The sequence below is a fragment of the Enhydra lutris genome, unplaced genomic scaffold, assembly GCF_002288905.1.
Source record: "Enhydra lutris kenyoni isolate GAN:26980312 unplaced genomic scaffold, ASM228890v2 scaffoldscaffold34, whole genome shotgun sequence".
Lineage (NCBI taxonomy): Eukaryota > Metazoa > Chordata > Mammalia > Carnivora > Mustelidae > Enhydra > Enhydra lutris.
The window spans coordinates 16,715,196-16,721,791 of NW_019154118.1; the positions used below are offsets into that span (position 1 = coordinate 16,715,196).

At 45.2% G+C, this 6,596-nt stretch overlaps 1 protein-coding gene and 1 pseudogene across 3 annotated transcripts in view; both read right to left on the reverse strand.

Moving 5' to 3' along the window:
- LOC111153777 (centrosomal protein 164) overlaps positions 1-440 on the reverse strand; it is a 60,983-nt gene extending 60,543 nt beyond the window's left edge. For all 3 annotated transcript variants that reach the window (XM_022513013.1, XM_022513014.1, XM_022513012.1), the window contains exon 1: positions 421-440. The gene's annotated coding sequence lies outside the window, so the exon portion shown is untranslated. The remainder of the gene's footprint in view (positions 1-420) is intronic.
- Positions 275-5,944, reverse strand: LOC111154011 (annotated as a pseudogene).
- Positions 5,945-6,596: the final 652 nt, after the last annotated feature.

Genomic DNA, 6,596 nt, shown 5'->3' on the forward strand with positions numbered 1-6,596 from the left:
ACCTCCAAAACTTCCCGACTTCCCCAGCTGGCCCAAAGACTGCAGAAGGTCGGGCTAGCCCTGGATTCGGGCACGGGGAAAGCCTCCCCACGAAAGTATTCGAGCGCGGTTCGGAAGCCGGGCCTCACTCTCCACGGACCGGACAAGTAAACGGGCGCCCCAGCAAGCTCACACGCCGTCACTCGCGCTCCGGCTCGCCGCTCGCTCCCCGCCGGCACCCCAGCCCAGCCCAGCGCCCCTTCCAACACTCGGAGAGATTCTGGATGGATGCACCCTAGTCCGGCCGCTCCTTCCCAACCTCTCTCCCCAGTTCCCGCCCACACTCGTGCTCCTCCCGCTGGCGGGCACACGAGTGTGTCCCAACTCTCCCGCTTCCCTCCTTCCCCCGCCACCCGACCCCTTTCTCCAGGAGGTCCTCACCTGCCCCCCGCCCCGGGAGGCACTGGGCCAACGCTCCCGGCTCTGCGCAGCTTCCCCAGCACCACCCCGGCTCCCCGCTTCCAGGGACGCCGGGGTGTTGCCCTGCAGCGGTCAACAACCACTTCCGGAAAGGGTACCGACTTAGCAACTGAGAGTCCCGCCTCTCCACGGAACCAAGAGGTCGCTGAACGAGAGCGGTGGCACTGGATTGGTTAGAGATCCCGTCGGGTCACGTAGGACTTGTGCACGTTTTCCCATTGCACGATGGGAGTTGTAGTCCAAGGTCGTTAATGAGGGGGCCGCAAGGGGTGCTTGGAGAGCTCTGAATTCGATTAGGAGGGGAATTTCTTCCCGGGGCAGGAAAGGGTCATTCATAGTATTTATGGTAACGTGAATTAACTAAAGAAATCTATTCGTCATCATTTTTTAAGTAGTGTGATTAATATCAGGTGAAGAAGACGCTGATCATCAGTAACCCGTTGAGTCTTTAATAAACAAAAGAAATATGAATGTAAGGTAAGGGGAGACCACCTCCCCCACCCCAACAGAAGATGCTTCCCTGGGCTCAGATGAAATCAGTGAGGACCTGATCAGGACTTGAGAGCTGTGTTTTCCCGGTGTTTACCTTTGACTCAGAGCGCAGGGCTGTTGAATGTCTGGAACATTGGGGATGATAATATCTCTCATAACTATTTCAAAGAGTCTGTTTAAGAAGAAAAAGGTGACAAGGGTGCCTGGCTGGCTCAGCGGCCCGGAGGAGGGGTGGCTGTGGCTCTTGATCTGGGAGTCGTGAGTTGGGGCCACACACTGGGTGTCGGGATGACTTAAATACATTTTTAAGAAAAAAGTGACACAATGTGTAGCCCCCTCCACAGGCTCAGTCTGGCAGAAGGATTGCTATTAATATAATCCCAAAGAGCTTAATCTGGCTCAGGTGGAGGGCAGATCTTTTTTGTCCTCAACCTCCTTCTAACAAAGAAGTTAAGAGGGTCATTACACCAATGGGAAACTGCAGGGCAGAAAAGTGAACTTCCCAGTTAGAGAGAATGAAGCACCTAGAGCAGATCCTGACAGGTTCTGTTGTGGATATGGATCTGACTCCTACCAACTCCTACCGGGTCCTGAAAACACGGGACCCTGGACCCAGAATGCGGAACTCAGGTTGTTGTCCCTGTAGATCCCAAGCCAGACATCCCGGATGTATTTCTCTTGTTTAACTTCAGCCTTTTTGTGCAACAGCTCTGCCCGTACTTCCTTTATTCTGCCTTCAGATGACAAATCATTGCCCCCACCCCCCCGACACATAAAGTCTCCCTGAGCAGCAAGAGGGACAGACTGGGATGGGTCTCTGAGGGCTCACCCGCTCATCCACCACAGACCTTACACAAAACAGGATCCAAAAAAAACCATTGGAAGATTTGGTCTCTATGTCCCAGAACTTCTAATCAATTCGGTTGACTTCAACTGCCGTCAAAATTCTTAACTTTTATTCCATAGTATCGGTCCCTTTCCATCTCATGGGGAGAGCTAATAAAGTCAGGGTCACCAGGGGATTAATGGGATTACCCCACACAGATAAACAATTTACATTTTATCAGCTTTCCCTGTAGGTTTGTTCTTCGAAATGCAAACCAATTTATAAAATGCCCTTAGGCAAACATAATTAAGAAAAGTAAATCTTTGGGGGGAAATAACAAAAATGACACACCAATTGATATGCCAGTAATATACCCAATGAGTGAGGAAGAGAGATTGAGAATTTCATCCTTTGTAGGTTAGCTTCTGCACTCAAAGATGTGGGAAGAAGAAAACGAAATCGGTCCCCAAATTTATGCCATACCCGCGAAGTCAGAATTTTCACCGTTACAACTTTTCTTCTCTTTTCATACTGTTTACTGGTAATATACAGACAATCACCCACATAAGAAAGAAAAACACTTGTTAACCCTATGATTTTTTAAGTATATAAAATTGTGAAATGTTCCCTCTCTTCTTTCAATCCACCATATTTAAAATTGCAAGCTGCGCTTCTACCTCCCTTCTCTGCTTTATTTTCCCCCATAGTGTATATCACCATCTGAAACACTGGATATTTTATTTTATTTTTCTTACTATCTGTCTCCCTATGGAAGATGTAAATTGCATGAAGACAGGAATTTTGTCCATTTTATTTATTGCTGTATCCATGGTGCCTAAAACGGAACTTAGCATGTAGTAGTAGGTTCTCAATACACACTTGCTGAATGAATAAATAAGCCAACTGAAGGAAGGAATTTCACACTTCAGAAGAAATCACTGTTCACATTTTGGTTTCTGTCTTCCAGACTTTTTAATGTTTATGCAGATGTATATTTATATGCATGCATATATATGCACACGTGCATCCTTTTTAAGTTTTGCAGAAATGAGATCTTAACATACATATTGTTCTACAATGCGCTTTTTTCACTTGACATCTTTCAAGGAGAGTTCATAAGGAGTTACTCCATTCTTTATAATGGTGAAGTAGGATTCCATTAAGTGACTGTCTCCTTAATCATTCATTTTGTTTCCAAAGTTTCGGCATTACATACATGCTGCATTCATTGGATTCATTGGATAGGATCTTAGAAGTGACACTGCTGGGGGCGCCTGGGTGGCTCAGTGGGTTAAGGCCTCTGCCTTCAGTTCAGGTCATGATCCCAGGGTCCTGGGATCGAGCCCCACATCGAGCCCCACATCGAGCCCCACATCGAGCCCCACATCGGGCTCTCTGCTCCGCAGGGAGCCTGCTTCCTCCCCTCTCTCTCTCTCTGCCTGCCTCTCGGCCTACTTGTGATCTCTCTCTGTCAAATAAATAAAATCTTTAAAAAAAAAAAAAAAAGAAGTGACACTGCTCAGAGAGTTTACATTTTTTTACATTTTAATAGACATTGCCAAATTTCTCTCTAAAAATGGAATAATTTTAGCCCAACCAAGCCTTTCACCAACACCAAAAATGTCCAATGTGAAAGGCAATAAATAAGTAAATGGTGATGGTATCTAAATATTATTGTGACTGCGTTCTTTCACTGTTAATGAAGCTGAACTTTTCCCCCACGTGTTTATTAGCCATTTGAATTTCTTCTATTAATTATCAATTCACATTCTTATTCATTTTTCTACCAGATTGGTTGGGGATTTTATTGACTTGTAGATGGTCTTTGTATAGTATAGACATTAACCCTTTGGCTGTTTATTATGTGACAAATATCTCCTAGTCTGTGACTTATCTTTAACTTTGTAAATGTCATTTTTCATTTGGTAAATGTCATAGTGATAATAAAGCCAATAGCTAAATTTTACTGAGCATTTACAAAATGCCAGACACCATTCTAAGTGCTTTATATGGATTACCTCATTTAAATCTTCTATTACAAGGTAGGTACTACATTTATCCCCATTTTAAAAATTGAGACCTACAAAGGATAAGGAACTAGGCTGTAGTCTCCTGTGTTCTAAGTGACAGAGACTTGGAATACTAGAAGTGATTCTATAGAAGTTTTAAAAATTCAAGTAGTCAAACCTGTCCTTTAAAAAAACAACAGGGGCACCTGGGTGGCTCAGTGGGTTAAAACCTCTGCCTTTGGCTCGGGTCATGATCCCAGGGTCCTGGGATCGCGCTCTCTGCTCGGCAGGGAGCCTGCTTCCCTTCCTTTCTCTCTGTCTGCCTCTCTGCCTACTTGTGATCTCTGTCAAATAAATAAATAAAACCTTAAAAAAAATAAAAATAAAAAATATATTAAAAAAAATAAAAAAACAACAACAACAAAACTCCGAGTTTTGTTAGAGAGACCTTCTTTAACATAAGATTATTAAATGTTCCTCTATTTTTTCTGTAGTTTTATTTTTCACATTAAACCCTTCGATCTACCTGAAGGTGATTTTTACATGAGATAGAGAGTTCGTTTTCTTTCCTTCCAAATGGAAGGAAATAAATAAAATCTTTAAAAAAAAGAAATCTTAAAAAAAAAAGAGTCTCTGATTTTGTCTTGTTTTATTTTTCCTCTCTTCCCCAATGATCCTCTGTTTTATTTCTTAAATTCCACATAAGTGAGATCATATGATAATGGTCTTTCCCTTTGACTTATTTTGCTTAGCATAATACCCTCTAGTTCCATCCACATCATTGCAAATAGCAAGATTTCATTTTTTTGATGGCTGAGTAGTAGCAATGTCATCTTTATCATATACAGAATTTCCACGCATACATTGATCTACTGATTTTTTTAACTGATTTTTATTTTTAAACTTGTTTCTTATCACCTTGTTGGTTAGGATTTTCTACTCATACCATATCTGCAAATGAGCATTCCTTTGCTTTCTGATATATGTTTTAATTGCTCTGTGCATTTATTAGCTACTAATACAAACACCCTACACAGATTTGCAAGAGATACTGCAGGGGAAAACGTGACTTAGAAGGATTGACAGTATCGTAGGGTCTTGGTGGATGCACTCCTGGGGGGAGTGGACCCCTAATTTCTGGGGGAGAGGGTCTCATTCCTGGAGGGGGTCTTCCTATTGGCATCCTTTGAGCACAGGGAACCCAAGTGGTGGGGCTTGTGGGTGGTCATATGCCAAGTGGAGGGGCCACATGCCTGGGGGAGTGTTCTTCGGCCCTCAGAAGTGGGTGGGGTCCCCCATCTAGATGGGCATTGAGATGGGACTCCAGCACTGCTGGTAGGAGCAACAACGGCACAGCTGCTCTAGAACCTCTTCCCTGAGGCCCCCCCAACCCCTCAAACAGGGCCTGCTAATCCAACAGAAGCCTGGGGAATTGCAAAACCAGCCGGCACTCCTCTGCCAGCTGCCCTGCCAACCCCAGGGCCTCCTGCAGCTCCAACAAGTGGTACCCAAGCAATCCCAGCATCTTTGGGGGGCAGTCCTCCCACAGTCATAGAAACCAAGTTCTCCCCTTATAGCCCCACCTTGACCCCAAACCCACCTTTCTTCATGGTCTGGCTGCTTCAGATTCTTGGGCTTGATCTTCCTGAATTCATCACAATCACAGAGGATCAAGCTCACATGCTTGGCAAAAGCCTTAAAGGTGTCAATGAATGTGCCAATGGCTCAGTTGGTAGACTTGTGTCTCCAGATCTCAGGGTTGTAAGTTTGAGCCCCATGTTGGCTGTAGAGAGCACTTAAAACATAAAGATTTGGCCATCTTGCAGGTACCTCTCATTCTACAGTCAATGTGCTGCAGCATCTCGCTGTTCTTTCCCACAGTCACGGTTGCTGCTCCACCAAATCCAAGGTCTGCAGCAAGGTTTCAGGATCCTTAAGACCTGCGGGAAGGCTCCAGATGAAGGTGTCATGCAGCTTCTCTTACCAACAGTGCAAACGTGGGGCAGAGGCTTCAGGCGGTAGACGGAGCCTGGTTTCTCACTGGGAAATCAGCTACCTGGATATTCGGATCCTTTCACCACCTCTTGGTGCCTCAGCTAAGAATGCCTAGCTCAGTTCCTCCTGGAAATCCGCCCCAGGTACCTGCTGGTGCTGACATCGCCTTGGGTACGGCTGACGCTCTTGGTGGCTCAGCAGGGCCGTCCTTCTACGTTGGACGTCCACCTCTGGCACATGCTGTTCTGTGGTCCGTCTGGGGTGCAGGCGGTCTCCGGCAGCTCCATCGCTCTCCTCTGCTGCGGCTCAGAGCAGACGGTCAGGCACATCTGGCAACCACCACTCCACTGTTTGCTCTCTAGTATTTATAGCACAAGTACGTGCTCTCATCCGACTCAGCTAGCTAGGCTGATCTACACTCCGTGGGAGGGGCGCCTCGCTGGCTCCTGCAGCCAAGTATGACACTCTTTTGATCTCAGGGTCATCAGTTCAAGCCCCGTGCTGGGTGTGGAGCCTACTAATAAATAAATAAATAAAATTAAAAATGTATGAGCTACGCGGGAGAAGAGTAGTGATAATGACCTTCCCTTGGCTAAGCCAAATTCTAATGGGAGTAAGTTCAGCCTGTCCACTACTGTGTTTTCTGTGATTTTCTGTTGGGTTGTTTAAGAAGTTCCCTCTTAGTTTTTATCAGAACTGCTGAATTCTAACAACAGCTTTCCACATTGGTTAAATAATATGTTGATATAATCATACGGCTTTTCTCCTTTAAGCTGTTAGAGCTCTCAAGCTTTTTGTTTGAAGATCTTACCAGT